The sequence below is a fragment of the Agelaius tricolor genome, unplaced genomic scaffold, assembly GCF_023055355.1.
Source record: "Agelaius tricolor isolate 1412-34295 unplaced genomic scaffold, bAgeTri1.0.p SCAF_10, whole genome shotgun sequence".
Taxonomy (NCBI): Eukaryota; Metazoa; Chordata; class Aves; order Passeriformes; family Icteridae; genus Agelaius; species Agelaius tricolor.
In genome coordinates, this window is record NW_027269270.1 from 19,358,964 (window position 1) to 19,377,148 (window position 18,185).

Here is an 18,185-nt window from a genome sequence, read left to right on the forward strand (position 1 = left end):
GACATGAAAACACATTAAAGTGAAAGTGTGAGGTTATCAGGACCACCTGAAGCATCAAACATAAATATCACACTGAGACAACTGCACTGTTGCAAACATGCCTTGAGGCACTGCCACATAATTCAGCCTTGGTGTCAGGCTGCATGTTGAGAAAAGAGGGTTGGACTGATTAAAGCCTTGACCAAAATTATGACATAAACTGTCATAATTAATATCTCAAACAGAGACTGTGGGACACTAGTATCTAAACTGGCTAAAGGAACTAAGATAGCTTCTCATCTCCTGTGGTTTCCACTCTGACAGGTCCATATCAAAACACGATCATGGCACAATTTCCCCCTGGTGTCCTCATTCCCAAGAGGAAACTGTCATGGGGAAGCTGTAGTGCATCACAGGCAAGAGAAGAGGGACACCAAGAGTGCAGGTCTTGATCCCAGTTACCTCAAGAAGCACTCATAACAGAGAGACTGGAAAGAGCAGAGAAGTCAGAGTCCTCTCAGGAGAAGAATTTGTTTTGCCCTACCCTAAGAATCAATGGTCATCAGGATAGTCCTGCAGGTCTCAGCTGTAAGATAGTCACATCTCTAATGTCTGGCAACACACCTGGAACGCTTTCACAAAACCTGTATTTCGCTTGAAATTTGCTGCCTTTTGCTAGACCTCATGAAAAGAGAACATGTGCAGCAGTGAATATTTTTGCCTACCACACTGAGAGGTGTTTTCTGTCCAACCACACAACTTGAATCATATTCAGGATTTACAGGAGGTTAACATGTTTAGGGGAAGAGCAGTTTTTTGTATGCCAGTGCTCCTAGCATTGGAGATAGTCTATATTTATTATATATTATATTTATATTATTCTTGGTGTAATTTCAGAAAGTAAAACTCTATTTCTATGACTGCAGCACACTCAATCATATCTGATCCACACCTAAATTACTAAGATGGCAGGGAACTGCAGTAGCACCAAGCACACAGTAAACTATCCCTCTCTGGAGGAATTAGTCTAACTTCCATTTCCCTGATAGCTGCCATGACAGCCTAACTGATGAGCAACTCCCTGTAAGATCTTCCATGACTATTTGTGTTTTGAGAACATGAAAAAGGAGCAAACACAATGAAGATCACATCAACACATTTCCACATGATTCTGTAGGTCATCTTCAAAAACTTCAAAAAATTACTGAAAAGGGTTTTAGCAAATTCAACACGGAAGCTTTGACATTTGCCTATGATGAGAAAAATTATATAAGGGTGTGACAATATCTAATCCCATATTGTAATATTTTATCCAAAACTGAATTTGAATAACAAAATTTTAACCGATTTTCTAATAGTTATAAAGGAAAACAGCTTGTATAACAAAGGTAAATCCAGCCCAAGATACCCTTGTGAGTAATTGTCACAAGTTCTGCCATTTCTTTTCGTTTGTGCACAAACCCTCGGGTGAGTACATTTTCACCTTAGCCAATTGCTCCTCTTTGTCCAAATCACAAGGCTACCATCAATCAGAAAAGAATATAATTTAATGCCTACAGGTAGTAAAAAACAATTTAATGGAAGACATTTTTCTCTCCCTTGTGAAGTGCCTTGTATAAATTGCCCATTTTCCAGGCAGGACAATTCAGGAACAGGTCACCAGGCTGGCTTAAATACATGAAAACCTTCCACACTGTAGTAAATGCCTGCTGGGGATATTAAATAGAAGGAGGTAAGGAAGATTTTCCTACTAATAGTGAATTTGCTGTCAAAAAAAAAAAAAAAGAATCCACTATCCAAACTTTATCTGTAGAAAAAACATGAAGAACTCTGAGACACAGGGATACAACTACCATCTATGGTCATTTAACACAATAATGATTACATCACAAAAGCAGCTTGTCTCAATTCGCAAAATGTACTTTCCACAGCTTTTGGTAACTGTGCAAAGCCATGAACCTTAGAGCAAAGAGCTTTAGAGTCATGTCAAAAGGCAATTCCACATTTGTCTGGAAGTCCATATATTGGTGAATTATCTGAAACATGACATTTGGATCTACAAGAATAAGTTGGTTGTGTAACCACAGATGGAGGCCTGACAGGTTCAGAACACTTGACAAAAGGGTCCTTGCAGTAAATCTCATCTGCCATTGCATACAGTCAAGATTATTTTAATAACTATTTTTATAGATGTATGTATCTATATATACAGCTTTTTCTTTCATTACTGCAAATTGCAGTAAAAACATGCAATCTTTGCAGTGTATGAATGCAAGAGGTCAGATTAGCTGTTGTTCTTCCATGGCATTATTATGGGAGGTTTCCAACAGAAAACATATTGGTCACTGATTGTACTTGTGATATTTGCTAGCTAGTGGCCAGACACAGCAAAGGAGGTGTCAGCAGATTCCTTCCATACTGCTGAACAGGGTGCAGAATTCTGAAGTCTCACCTTCCCCTATTTCTAACACAGAGACAGTGAAAAAGGTAACCAGAAACACAGAGCTGAAAGACCCCGCAGTATGTTGAAGTTGGTTTACCCTTCCCTGATAAAAATCAAGACACAGTTATATTTTTTGATTAGTCACCTCAAACTTAGACATAAAGTTAAGGGGTTTCCTCTCAAAGTGTGTGTAGATAATTATGATTATAATAATAATTAACTAAATAAATGATTATAATAATAATTAACTAAATAAAAATAATTAACTTTTCCAGATGATGCCAGACCTTATCCAGCTGACCCAGTTTCACTTCAATGGAAGAAGTTCTTACCTGCCTCAAAGTAGTGTGAAGAAGCAAGGCAGTGAAAGGTGACAAAGGGAATGCATGCCACCAACCATCACTCCCTGCCCACTTAAAATCCTTCTGTAGCTAACAACTATCTGCCAGCCGTGAAGAGAAATGAGGTACCACTCCAATTAGTAATACACAGTCTGATTAGTAACTAAATGAATAGCGAGTGGCACTCGTATACACAAATAAATAACTGAAGTTTGATGGAGTACGAAACACAGTAAGATACTGATATTACCTTGTGTCCTGTCCCCCTTCAGACAGGATTAGAAGACAAAGCCAATTCTGTGTGACACTCAGAAACTGATTAAGTGCACTAAGACTAAATAAGTTTGAATGGCTGCAGTATCATAGGGAAAGATGGAAAATAAAAAGAGGGATAGAAGCTATTTCTATAGTTAGTTTCATTTGCCTCATATGTTTGCTGCATCTAAGTCACACCTTGAAATAAGACCATCACACTATGCCTAAAACTGATGGTTTTCCCCAGAATCACACTTTTTAGCACATACTGCAACTACACCTCCAGGTCAGAGCTGGGAATTTAGTCTTGCCCTCAGCACAGTGATTGAGGGCCATGTGCCAAATCCAGCCCTGACTTAAGTGCCAGTAAAAACTGTCAAACACAAAATGCAGCTGTCTAAGGTCAAGTCCCAGATGTTTTGTTCAAGTAAAGCACAGATGATCTTGACCTCAAGAAAACGGAATGTAACATTCATGTCATGGCCTAGTCAAAAACCCAGGGTTCCTACAATAAAAGCAGAGCTATTTCTTTTTGAAGGAAGATTAAAAGCCTTTGATCAAACAGTACCTTTAAAGCAGATAGGAGATAGGAGCTGGGTCTCAGATAACTTTAAATAGTACCAAAGTTCCCCAGAACCATGGGGTATTGCAAAATATGAATTGTTGACCACAAGTCGTTTTTAAAAACAACATATTGGTTGTTCAACAGTACTTACAGCATTAGGCTTTTCTCCATGTTTTCCCTGAGCTAAACAAACTGAGAAATTGTATTTTAATTTCACATTGATATAATACTTCCAGAAGAATGGCTTGTTTTTAATATACTGCACCTGCCTGAAGCTAAGAATTAAGGTCAACAAATTTTAAAAAAAAAGTCAGAAGAATTCTTCAGCAATTCTGGAATGATCCTTTAGCAAAGCTTAAGATAAATTTCTGCTCAAAAGCAGCTTGAGAAGCAACATGTCTGAGATATGTAGGATGTGCCTGTTACAAGTTTGCATCTACAAAACCTCCCTTCCCAGTCATACAAAAATCAGTCTCAGCTGTTACCTTGTCTTTTTCATCCTCCTGAGTTAAAGACCTATTCTGGGATGCCTTGTGCTGCCGGTGCCGTGGGCTTTAGTGCCACTCAGCGTTCAAAAGGCACAACTGCAGGGAGCTGCTCCGCCAGGGCGCCCAGCAGCTTGATAGGAGGAGGAATGGTACTTGACTAATTCATAGAGAATCGCGGATTTTAGAAATGAGGCTGATGTTGAGCCTTCGTTTGATCTCATCTTTAGCCTCAGTGCTTCTGTTTAAAAGCCGCAGTGGGATTTTCAGAGGAAATGGGCATTCAGCCTGAAATGGCAGGTCACAGCCATGAAAAGTAAAGAAATTGGCAGCAGAGAGGAGGGGAGAGTGAAAGAAGTTTGCAGGACATAGGAGACAAGACAAAATCAGAGGAAGCAAGAAGAGACATTCAGCAAACACATGCCAGCAGGAGAAGGACCAAGTGAACACAGAGAGAATGGGACAATGTAAAAAACTATTAGGAGAAATCAGGTAAGCTATTACTGCTTTGTGGCTCACCTGGGCAAAAACTCATCTTTGCCAAAATATATGTCTTGAATTTGACCTAAGATATGGAAGCAATCCCATATAGTATATTTCTTTATTCTGCCTCTTTCTCCTTCCTGATTCACATTATTTATTTTTGTTATTTTAGGAAGGGTATTTTCTCTTTTTTTAACCTAAAAACCCCCTCAGATAATACACTTTTTAAACACCTTGCCAAAATAAGGGCTCTGCTATCAATATCCTTTCTAAATAAAAAGCAAACCAACAACTAGCCAAGAAAAAAAATCATCAGTTCTAGCAACAGTAATTTCCGCAAAAACAAATGTCTTACAAGAAGTTTCCATAACATAAATAGAAGTTACAATCAGACAAAAAAATATTTTCTCCCAGGCCAATAAATATTCAAAAACTAAAATCATGAGCAGAAACTAAAACTGCGTAGGAGTTCCTGCTTATTGCAAAAGAAAAACATTATTTGTCCAAACAAAATAAGATGAGGCTAAGAAATGTCCTGAGAATCAAGCAAGCCAAGGTGACCATAAAATGCCAGAAACATTTTGCACAGGGATGCTCAGACTGCCCATGGTGGGAAGCTGTCACACCCTGCCCTGCCAGCCTCACCTGACCTACACCAACACTAGTGCTGGCAAGTGGCAAATCACCAAAGGGCTGCATTGTGAGAAATGTTATTTATAATACGTGGAGACACCATTGTCACACACAACAGCTAGCATGCAGCATCACAATAAAGACAGTTCCTTTAGCAGATTAAGCCCTCAAAAAAATTACCAAACCCAGAAACACGGAAGAGCACAAAGTCCCCCTCGGCTGGCCTGAGGACATCACATGTCTGCCAGAGGAGATGGGCTGCTGCAGTATGGCATCACAAAAGGGTGCTGAAGGAACACAAACTGTGTCAGGCTTGTATTCCCTTTTCTGCTTGAATTTATGTAAAATCTCTAATGAATAGAAGTTAATTAGCTACACTTAAGACTGATATACAGCTACAGCCATAGGGAATAAACAGGTTCACCAGCTGCTGTATTACTTTAACTACACTGTAAATTGCTGCATGCTATTAACATGCTCTCCTGGCTTCAATAAAGAAAATCTTATTGAAATCAGTAGCACACATTTCCTATTTCAGTGAGACATTGCAAAATTAAAATGATATGTAGTAAAAACAATATGTGTGAGCCACCTGCTTACTGTATGATAGAATAGATTGGCATAGAATGACAGCTGCTGCACAGCCAACATTTCAGATACTGTACTACCTTGCCAACTGGACTTAAATTCACACACGATTTCCTTGACTAGCACTGAATGAATTTTTGCTGCTATAAATATGCATTGGCAATTGTGATGAATCATCCTGGGTACTAAGGGTCATTGTTAATTCAAATACATCAAGAGCCATATCCAGTGCAAAAAGCCTCCAGAACAAATATTGATAAGTCCAGACTGTTTTGGTGACCTACATGTAAAGAACATGTCTTGACCCACAACAAAGAGTAATGAAGCCTGCAGGGCTTGCTGGATGTTCATAGCACAAAATGCTCAGTATTAAAACCAAAATTCTAATCAATCATTACATGGCTCCTCACACTAGCTTGGATTCCATGAGAATTACCATAATCAAGACCTTGCAGTCTTATTTAGGCACCTAGAGCCACATTCAGAGAACCTAAACTCCCTAATTTCTTACAATTATCCTAGCTTATGCTACATCTGCATTTTTTTTCTAGCAGACTCAAGACAGGTCTCAGCTCTGCCCCTGAGCTGGGCTGTCTGAATCCCTTCTCAGACTTATGTGGTTCTTAGCACTGCTCAGTCACAGGAGCTTACTGAAAGGCAGGCTCCTTGATGTTGCTTCTAATTCCCATTTATTTCAATCAGAGCCATGTGTCTAATTATGTTTGCAGATCCGTTCTTGCTGGTTTTATATTAAGGGAATGCCTAGAAACAATAAACGTTTCTTTTAATCTAACTTTCTCTGCTGGCAGCTGATGTCTCAAGTCAGTGCTGACAGGAGCTCTAACAAGAAACCTTGCATTAGATTCCCCTGATAATAAAATCTTGTTTGCATTTATAATAATAAATACTCTGAGTTGGAATAGGAAATAATTTTATGAGGATGAATATGATTTACAGTTCTACAACAAGCGATGATACAGTAGTGCTCATAAAAGGGCAGGTTTGGGGTAAAATCAGTAATCTATTTCAACCAATTCAAATGCCAATATCCCATCTGCTAAGTCTCTTTATTTTATATCAGTCTGCCATTTTCTCTTAGTGGTAGCATCAATAAACATTGTTGGTAATCATCTGCTTGTGCTCTAATGTGGCATATTCAGTTTCATTGAACAAAGCCAGGCTGAAGATCCCCGAAGGAAAACAAAAGTGAGTTGTTTAGTTATGATTCAGACCCGTGTCTCTCATTTAAGAATGACTCAAGTTGCATAATCACCAAACCTGAACATAAATATGTTTTATACTATACAAAGCTAAATGCTATTAACAGCTGCTTTATTTATTCCAAAGAATTTTTCAATTACATGGAGTTCTTCTCTTCATTTTGCCAAATGCAGTGGAACATTAAAAAAAAAAAAAAAAAAAACATTAATTTGAGAAGTTCACTAAAAATAGTATTTTTAGTGTCTGATGATGTATAACAGGATTCCAGCTGGAGAATACCACTTTTGATTTACAAAAGCATTTGTTTCTCTTTCCCTGCTTTCAGATAGATTTGTTATCCACAGAGATGAAATGCTGGATACCTAAGCCTAGATTCAGGTTCCCCTTAGGTGGCATTTGCCCTAAAATTCCCAAATTCATCTAGCATACTCACAGTCTGCAGCCAGAGATAACCTAAAGCATGATTACAAAGGCGGGTTTTGTTTCTCTGGCACTGTAAAATTACAGTTTCAATACTGTAATTAATCATGGTCATTCATAGTTACAATAGGCCTGATAATCAGTGGTGAAGGGAATTATAATTGGCCACTTACTCTGAGAAACTTGGAGATAATAAGCCCAGGCTTGCACAGTAACTTCAAAGCCTCACAGGTTTTGAGTTTCCACGCGGATGTTTGGATTTCTAACAGGAACAATTCAACAACAAACTTGAGTCCTTCTGCCTTAAAAGGCTTATCAGTAAGACAGAGAGGATCTAAAACTGTCCAGTTATGAGAGCAACACATATTAACATAAAGCTGGAATACCAGCCTGGAAAGCAACCTTCAGGAATCAGCTACATTTCTTAACATTGCTTGCTTCTTCAATCAAACTTCCTCCATTTAAAAAGCCATTTCCAAAAAATCTGCATTCTCTGATATGAAAATGTTCCCTTACAGATTATTGTCAGGACAGGCAGTTTTTCTCATGGCCCAGCAGGCCCTCAACAGACCCATGCTCCTGGAGGTCCACTGCAGAGGTGGAGGACACAGAGCTCAGCCCCACTGAGGAGCAGGAGCTCCAGGGAGGCTGGAGCAGGCTGTAACCTGCCAGCTCTGCCATGAGGACAGACCTTGTAAGAGATTCTCATGCCTGTCAGCTAATACTGTACCCTGCCCTGGCATTGTAATGGAAACGGCTGTGCTTTCTGAAGGCATCATCTCTGACATGAGACATAAAACCACACATGTTTGTCATTTCTATATTTAACATACCGATGTGGAGCTTGAGGAGGAAAGAATAGCTTCTGCTAACATAGATCAGAAATGTCTTTTGAGAGGTGGCATGTAAAACCATATCCCCAGAAAAGATGTTTAGTTATTACTAAAAACTCTGATGCTAGCACTGCTCTCCCAAATTGCTAGAAAACACTTTTCAAAGGAAAGACTGCAAAAGTACAAATATACTAAGTTTACAAATCATTCTTGTATATTTGCACGGTCACTGATGACAAAAAAAATCCATTACCTCAGCAAAGAACCACTGTTAAGGTGTCAAAATTACCTAAATAATCTATTACATTTATTCTTCTAATAATATTATTTACTGTTGTATTTATAGTGTGAATAACACTCACATGTTAAACAAGCATCTTGTTGTCTAAGATGCTTAGACTTTTTTTTTTATATTAAAAAAATACCAACCATTGGAAAAAGGAAAATTTACTAGTAACACTGAAATATTATTCATACTATGTAATTAATTCTGTAGGTGTGGCTTGATCATCTAAAACATAATAGACTATTTGGAGCACAGGCACTGGCAAGCCTGCTGCAGTCCCAGCTGGCCTGCTGCCTGGGCTATAAATTTTTTGTGCAAGAAGTAAATCTGATTTAAAACATTACTTGGGCCTGAGATTTACTATTCAGCAATGTCACCTACACCGATGTCCACCCACAATGGCACAGCTGCAGGAAACAGGGCAGCAGAGAGAGCCAGCTCTGGCAGCAGTCCCTGCCCGAGGGACTGCTGCTGCCCAGGGACACTCCAGGAGCCCCCAAAGGGAATGGCAGTTCATGCCAGAGAAACAGCAGCAGCACATTCTCCCCATCCTCTCCCTGGTGAAATGAATAGACCATTAGAAGCCAAAAAAGAAATGTATGTTGAGGTACTGCTAATGTTCTAACAAAGTGACACAAACAAGTTACACCTCTAACAACTCACCTTCTTCCTACTCTAGGTATTTATAGCAATGTCTTGAATTTGACTGATATACCATAGTCTATTAATTGTGCTGATCCCCCCCACCCCTCGCCTCCCCAAAAAAAAAGCAGGATAAACAAGGGGCAAAGTGAAAATTTTAAAATAGAATTTCCTCGCCTCAGTTTATTTAAGTTAGATATTTAGGACTGAGCTTATCAAGCCAACTGGTGGGCATCCTGCACATGGCATAGCACCTAGCACCAGCTTCCTGCATGTGCTGAATCATGGCAACTGAATTTACAGGAGCCGGTGATACATTCATATACCACAGAGCAGAAACAAGCTTTTTATTATAACAGTCCCCTAATTAGTAAGTTGTTAATAAACCGAGTTTAAAACAACAAAACAATTGACTGCCTATTAAATGACCTTAGAATAAAATGTGCTGTTACTATACTTGAGCTAGAGCAGTGCAAGTAAATATCTCCAAAAGAAAAAGCAAAGTCTTCTAAAACAGAAACCAATTTGATATGGAAATGGGTCAACAGTTGCTTAAGATGTAGCACAGTTTTGATTTGATCTGCTATATTTGGACTCTGTAAGAGGCGCTTCCAGTAACATCGGTATTGCTTATACATGAGACTTTTGCATAATCACTGTGTGAAGCATTAGAATTCTTCAAACCGAGAATGATTTTCAAAACGATTATATATATCTATGTTAATAACATGGATACAACAGTATTTGCTGAAGAAAAAGAACAACTGTTTTCTTAAACAATTAGGATTCATGTTACGTTGCTTGGCACACTATTGTTCAGAAGCCCACACAGTCCTTATCCAAAGGAAGGCCAGATGCAGCCATGGGCACCAAGTTATGCTTAGCACTTAGCTTAGAATACATGCTGGTCAAACAAGTAGAAATATAGAAATAATTGGACATACATTTGTGTTACAAATTAAATCCTTTTTAATTTGGAGCAAGCTGTTAGGTATATTGCTGCTTTTCAGACATGATCACAATTTGAGTTGTTCTTAAGGAAACAATCAGATTTCATTTAAATATTTTAAGATTTTTTACTTCCACATATCTCAGCTGTTAGCTTTCTAGTCCACCTTGTTATTTCTATGGAGCCCCTGGTAACCAGAAGAATTAATCTGATTTCATTCCTGAAACCTATGAAAGATCATTTCACCCTGCTTACCACCGTGTTAGGGAACCTACCCCAGCCAGCAGGGAATGTTCCTTCTTCTTTTCAAGCCTGGCCTCCACTCACACTTGCTACAGATACAATAGTACTGGTTCTTCTTTGCCCTTGCATTCTGACCTTGGGAAGAAGAACACACATATGTAATATCTTCCTTTAAGTGCACTTAAACAATGAATACAAGCATGCACATTCTGAACACGAAGTGCAGGCATTAAAGCAGCTATTGACTCCTGCAGAGTGATCAAAGGAATTTGACCTTGCCATAGATGAGGTACTCACAGCACAGAGCAACGATCAGCTAGCTGCTGGGCATGGGCAACCTTAACAAACAAGAATTATAGTGACCATTTTCAATTTATCTGTGTGTGCTGTTTGAAAAAGAACACATTCAGGAAATATTATCACATGTCATAACTTAAGCATATTATCTCTGCAGAGACATAAATGAGTTATTGTAGCCATAGTAAGCCAGAGGTTTGCTGAAATCAAAGCGAATTGGGAATGCTAGATCTTCACACAGATAACAAAATTAAACAAAAATGCACCAGGCTATTTGTGATTAATAGTTGTGCCTCTAAAATCAACATGAATCATAATTACATAGGTTACTAACCTTTACAGAGTCCACATGAATATCCATTGGATTCCCCAGTCCATTCTGCACCTTATATGCCAATAAAGATGATATTCTGAGAACAAAAGTCTCTACAATACGTGTCTCCACCAGGGTACAGCCCACTCTGTTGAAGCATATTTTAACCTAATAATTCCTATAGCATATTGCAATTTTTAGACTAACTGCTATTAGTGAAAACCCAACTATTCAATCCTGTGTCTGGCTCTGTAACAGATGTCATACATATTGTTTAACAAGTAGTTCATGTCTCTTGACACCATTTTACCACTTGTAAAATAAGAATGCTATGAGATCACTGAATGGTAGACATTATAAAAGTAGAAAGCATTGACTATTATTTGTTGTTTTATTATTATTTAATGTAACATATGGATGAAAAATTCTGGCTTGTTTGACCAGGAAGACAGCCCTATATGTTTAAAATTAAATTAGCATAGAAAAAAATTAAGCAAACAGACTATCTCAAACAGGAAATGAAATAAACAGTATGGAGCTCTTTAAATACATAACAAGTAATCAGCAAAAGGGCTATGAACGGAACCTGAGTGGGAAGCTTGTGACCAGTGAGGCTGATACTGCTGGAAGCCTGAATGAAAGTTAAAAGGCTCCATGACTAGGCCAGACTATACAGGCAATTAGAAGTGCTGAATGTTGCCAAGGCATCAGGCCAACAAGAATTACAACTCAACAAACTGAATGAAGGAGAGTGGGGGGAGGAAAAAAAAGAAAAAGGAAAAAAAAAGGAAAGGCTTTAATTAAATATTTGAGATCTCACAAGGGATGGGGAAAGTGCCAGGTAACTGGAAGATGGTTAACTAAACAGAGGGGGTCTGTTCACTCATTAATGTGTGGGGGAATTTACAAGTGTAACTTCTACTACCATTAATTGGAGCTACAGTAAATGAGTGATGCCAGTGCATACCGGTGGGGAAAGATTCTTGTTACCTAGTCTGGTCTTACCTGGTAAGGGCTCATCAAAGAGTTATGGGATAATTTATGGATATAAATGAAAAAAGTCACCAAGATAGAACTTGTAGAAATAAAAATTTCTACTACTTTGAGTGCAGAATAATGAGATGTTTTCTTAAGAACTTTTCCCTAGCTGTGTTTTTTCAGAATTGTGCAAACATTTACTCTGTCCTACACCTCAAAAAGCCCAAAATAACTGTGTGAGACATGTGTCAGGTTTAAAGTGCATTAAAAGTCTTCATTTCTGCAGCTGCTTGTCAGAAGGGTCACCAGTTGGGATGATTTGATTGTGCCTATGCTGAAATGAAGCAGGGAAGTGAAGCCATCAGGCCACTCACCTGCAGAGAAAGAGCAAGAAAGAGGAGAACAGAGGCACTTGTGAAGGGATCCAACACTGGTGAGGGTGGGGTAAGAACTCCAAGTGTAATCTGTCACCAGTGGACCCATTTTAGAAACTCTGTAGATGCAATTACTTCAGGTAAGCCCATATGTATTTTTATTCAGCTCCAAATTCCATGGCTTTGACAAGACCTATCATGTGAAAAATCTTAAATGCATGTTAGTTATAAACATTTTGCTATCCACTCTTCCTCCATTAAATCTGAAGTTTTTTCAAAAGAGAATTTTAAACTTCATTGTTCCTAGAGCACTACAACGAAGGCAGAAATTACTTAACAGCTAAGCACTAAGCAGAGGTTTGTATTTTTTTCAGCCACAATCAAAGACACTTTGGAATATGTAAAATATGCTAAGTTTTCAGAGCCCATGAATGGAAACCAGAAATAAAAATTTATTAAGTCGTTCAGGTACATTAAATGGAGAAATAAGGGCCAGGAAGGTCATGTTACAGTCCTGCATTGGTTGTTTTGTCACTATTTCTAAGTGAAAAGGAGAAACCATCAGAGTTTCAGAACATGGCATTTAAAAAAGGGCAGAATTCAGTATCTGTTCTCCACGTGAGATGGGATGGTTTAGAATATCATGGGATGGTTTAGAATAAGGAATCTATTAAAAAAAAAAAACACATAAAAAAAGGCTATAAGCCTTCACAGTCTTGAGGCCATATAAAATCTTGTTAAAACTTAGACTGCCCTGAGATGTTCAAGAACTTGATGTCTCAAGTGAAATGTGTCCTTACAAGCACATTTAAGAAGGTTTAATACTCTCAACATTTACTAATGCTTTAACAGAATGCAGAATGCTTAACAGAAAAGCAGTCAGGTAACCACCTTGACAGTGTTCCTTAAACTTGGACTCCTATTTCATTATAGGAATAACAGAGTACAGGAGAGCATTAGAACAATAAATTTAAATTATTGCTACAACCAACAAGGAATGAGAATGAGAAAGATAGACATTGAAGTGTTTACAGTGCTTGAAGACAAATTTCTAGTCATCTCCACAGTATTTACCTTACAAAAAGTGGCTGCCAAGAACTATTCACTCTTTTTTTCTTGCCTACCCTCATGGAAATATAGACACCTGTAAAGGACAAAACAGATCCACATTTACAATTGCCATGAAAGAGATTATTTCAAAAGTACATTCTTTATGTCATAACATAATTAAATGCTAGATAAATATCAATTCAACTATTATTTTCATATGGAACTTAAATGCTGACACAAGAGCCAGTCAATCTTACTAGCCAAATCTGATAAATTTCTTAAGATTAAGATGGGAAAAAGTGGAAAATTTTCACATTAAGGTGGTCGGCTATATTGTAGCTTAATTTATAATTTCCAGGCGTATAAGGCAAGCATAGACAGACCATATGTCTTTTCTTGGCCTTTAAATGCTCCTATTTTCCACTAGACTTGCCTTTTTCTCCATCTATTGGCAACCATACCATTTGCTATTCAGGTGATTGGCTGTTATGAGCCAACTCCTGTTTCCATATGAATAACCACTTTTTTCCCCAATTACTTAAGCTGCCAGCAAGTCACTGGTGTCATGTTCTTTGATGCAAATCTGACTGTCAATAGAGAACAGGACTACATAAAGGAAGAATTTATTATGATACCTCTAGCTTAATATTTTTTGTAAATGCTATTCAGTTTAGCTTCCAAGGAACATGGGCAGTAATGGTCCACAGTAAGAAGTAAGAATATCTTTAATTGGCTTTGTGCTCCACATGCCCTTGTAATCAGCCTTCCCATATGGTAGTCTGAAATAAATTTATCAATCTCAATTTATGTATTTATGTCACTTTAAAGGGTCCATTTTAGTCAATATCAAAATCTATAAAATGTCACATTTAATTTTAAAATTGTAATTAAAAGAGTTTGAGTACCGAATATATAGTCTGATATTTGCAATTTTTTAAATAAGCAGACACACAGAAAAGCATGGGAAAGGGGATTATCTGAGGCAAACGAATATCAGATATTAACAATACAAGAAATAAATATTAATTTTAACTTACTTTTTTAAAAGGTCATTTTTTATTAAATCATTCTTAAGTAGGCTTGGATATTTTTTCACTTAAAGGAAAACAGCTTACATTTTGCAAGCCAGGAGACCTTTTTCTTGAAATGCACCATGATAAGTGTGATCATGGGATAAGGGGCAGATTCCTTGCTAGTGTCAGCACTCCTGGCTGCAAGCACCATGTTTGACAGTAAATAGCTACAGACTAAACTACTTTCCATTTTACAACTTGCAATATTAAAATTCTAATACAGAACAATAGAAGCAATGTTACCCACTACTCAAAGCTTTGTCCATTTACTGCCTACCTTCAAACCTGTATCATTTCAGGATGCCTCTCCAGATCTCTGTCAAGTAGATTTTCCAAGTGTTGTTCATTTTTTCCAGGTGATTCCAGTTATGCACCATTTTAAGCATCTGAGTAATTTTGTGAACACCTGCTTCTGCAATATAGACACCAGCAGCCAATCTTAAAAGAAAGACAAATGCAGTACATATTTAAAACTTCTATTGGTCCTACAAACCTCAGATTCAGTTCTGCGTGTTTCCAGGTGCTCTCAGTTCAGGCTTTACCTATCGAATTATTAGCTCCTGTAGTAACTTCTTTTGTAGCAGTAGGTGTCCTTAACAACCACTGCTCTTTTCTTTAAAGGGTTTGTGGATCCATTTTTTTTATCATTGGAAACACAATAACAAATTATTCTTTACATAAGGTTGACAGCACTTATCAAAGAGCTGAGACAAAACAAGAAGCAAGCAAAGGGAAGAGAGGTAAACAGTAAAGATATTTCTTTAACAGTCTGCTAAGTAGATTATCTTTGATTGTGCTCATTTACAAATGGGAAAGGTCCTGTCTAATATCTGCAAGCAAAAAGAGAAAATACATGCTAAGCCTAAAATTCATTAGTGAAATATTTAATACCAAATGAAACAAAACAGTAATGTTAAATTCAGTGGGCTTAATTAACCTCAAAAATAGAAACATCTTTTCAAGTTTAAAGTTGTTTTTTAATGACAACCTGCTTTTATTATTATTATTGGGCTAAAACCTGACTTTAGCAGCATACATAAAATCAGAGCAGCTCACAGGTTTCTCAGATTACTCAAGACCAGGACTGGATTAGACTGCACTATTCAGGATTTTGAATAACACATAAATAAAAATATATGACAGTTGTAATTCATTAACTTTGGTACAGAAGTTAATTAGAAATTGTACAAATAATTTTTATGGGTTTTTTCACCAATGCTTTTTCAAAGACTGATGCCAAGCAAAGCTGGCTGTCACAAACTCTGAAGGAGCATTGCTGATCAGGCACCAGGCATTTAGGCCCTGGAAGGAACAAAGAGGTGCCTGATTTGATTTCCCAAAGTTAGGGTACCTGCCTGCTCTCTAGCTGCATAAATGCTTTCAAATCTTTTAAATTCTAATGGACTAATGCAAGGCACAGACTAGCTGGTGCCTACATTTGAAATCTGCTCTCAAACCTCATTTGCAGATTGGCCAGATGGTCATTAGTGTGGAGGTGTTCTCCAGGCAGACTTGCTTTCAGGGCAGGGTTTTTTAAATTTTGGAGGGGGTTGGGGAAGCAGAAAAGGAAATCTTTTTTGGGGTTTGGATTTTTTTTTCATTTGGGGGGGAGGGTTGTTGAGTTTTTGTTTTTCAGTTAAGATTAGTAACAGCTAGGAAAGGGTGAATAAAAGCTGAGCTACAACAGTATATTCTCTAGTTTGGTGTATTTAAGAAAGTGCTTGCAATTTAATCCAGAGAGACCAATAAACAGAAGACTAAAATAAAAAGGCAGAAGGCTGCAGTGTCAAAGTGCTGTTAAAGTACATGAGAAAAGCAATTCACTTGGGGTTCAATGTAACACTTCTAATAATGAGCTTCCCATATTTAGACACAAGAGATAGCAAATTCAAACCCCCTGGAAAGGATACAATACAGTTATACAACAACATAGCAAACTCTATTTGTTTTGTTATTACTACCTATGCACCCTATGGTTTCTTTAGGGAAGATGATATGATATCTTTATACCATAGTGTGTAAAACAGTCTGAAATCTCTCTTTGACACCAGTAATGCACTAAAATCCTTCCTAAATATTGAAAGACCTCCAACTTGATGCTAAGCTTGATCTTACTCATCACTAAAAAAAATAAATGTTTTGTTACTGCATTTCTCTCTGAGAGGTTTTCAAAATCCTTCCAGTCAGTACATGAGATAGGATACATATTGTCGGGGATAAGTTGTTAAAGTGAATTTGAAATGTGCTTCTCAAAATATCGTTTACACATTTACCAGATGGTAAAATAAACATGTAAATTGTTATCGAGTATACACCAACTTTATACTACAATTTTACCCACTGTAGAAATGGTGTAAAAATGTTGAATATAGTGTTACTTGTTCATTTAATAGTTTATTAACATTTTAAATACATTTGGAGAATAGGTTTGATTTCAGAGAAAAAAAAATACTTACAAAAGCAGCATTTCAAGCCATTAATCAGACCAAATTAATGTACTGATGTCTACATTTATCATTTACCTTATCAATAATATAATTAACATAATTATAGTTGGTTTCTAAGTATTTGTATATGCATAGATGTTGTGCATGTTTAATGGTATGGGTTTTAAAAGATAAATTTAAGTTGAACAAAGGGCTAAAAAAGGAATTTTAAGAAGTGTAGTTATCAACATCTGAGTTAAATAATGTGTGTTTTGGGATTGTCCTGGATTTGGGATTTGGGTTCAGGATTTGGGCTCAAGAGTTGTTGTAGGTCCCCTCCAACTGAGGATATTCTATGATTCTGTGATTTGTAACTAGCTGCTATTAGATCAACAGATCACTTTGTCACTGGAATTTCCTCTTTCAAGACCCACCATACACATTCAGAAATAGAAAGATGTGAATACTTTACATATGACAAAGTAGAAGGCGTGTGCTAACAAACCCTCCCTCAAAGAAGAGAGAAATGCAACAGTTTAGCAGATTGCAGGAATTAAAATCTTCAGCTCAAGGAGTAACCCTTGTCTTTCTCTAAAATATGAGGTCCAATGCATATAAGCATTAGCTAATGTCCCTGGTAGAAGACAGCAGACAAAGGATTTTGATGGAAGACAGTGGCTTTTACTGGTTATGATTGATCTCTCCTTTTGCAATTCTACTAACCCAGCTCATCAATTAAACTGTGCTATAGCATTTTCTTTCTCACATTTCAGACTATGCCAGCTCCTTTTATTAGAAAAAGAATTTTATTATTTTGCTGTGTTAGATTTAGGATCTTTCCTCACCTATGATGACATATGTTGACTCAGCATATTTTCAGTCTTACGCCCCCAGCAGACTCTGAATTATTTACTCCTTAGATATGAGCATATCAATCAGTCTTCAAAACATCTAATGATTTCTTTGGTCAATCCACAGTAGGGGCTTGGCTTCTCCCACATATTGTTGGAATTATTTTTTTCAGAGGCTTTTCACAGCACCTAAATTCAGTCTGACACCAGCCATGAAGCTCCTGTTTACTATTGCATAGTGGATTTACTATCATATGCCCTCAGCAGTAAGGTGTTATCACATAAATGTAAAAGATACATAATTCTCAAAAGTCCTAGCACAGAGCTAACTTAAGAGATAAGTTGACCTTATTAAAGAATTCTGGAAGAATGTGCATATCTAAATATCCTCTATTAGTAGGTGCCACAACATAAACCCTTAACCGAAATTTTCTTTAAATAGTATCACCCCTATATA

At 37.3% G+C, this 18,185-nt stretch overlaps 1 long non-coding RNA gene across 1 annotated transcript in view; it reads right to left on the bottom strand.

The window, feature by feature from the left end:
- LOC139593739 (uncharacterized) overlaps nt 1–18,185 on the bottom strand; it is a 30,298-nt gene that overhangs the window by 3,081 nt on the left and 9,032 nt on the right. Inside the window, exons 2-4 of the long non-coding RNA XR_011680386.1 lie at nt 14,729–14,889; nt 13,403–13,472; nt 10,399–11,048 (exon numbers count right to left, since the gene is read on the bottom strand). This is a non-coding gene — a long non-coding RNA (uncharacterized lncRNA). The remainder of the gene's footprint in view (nt 1–10,398; nt 11,049–13,402; nt 13,473–14,728; nt 14,890–18,185) is intronic.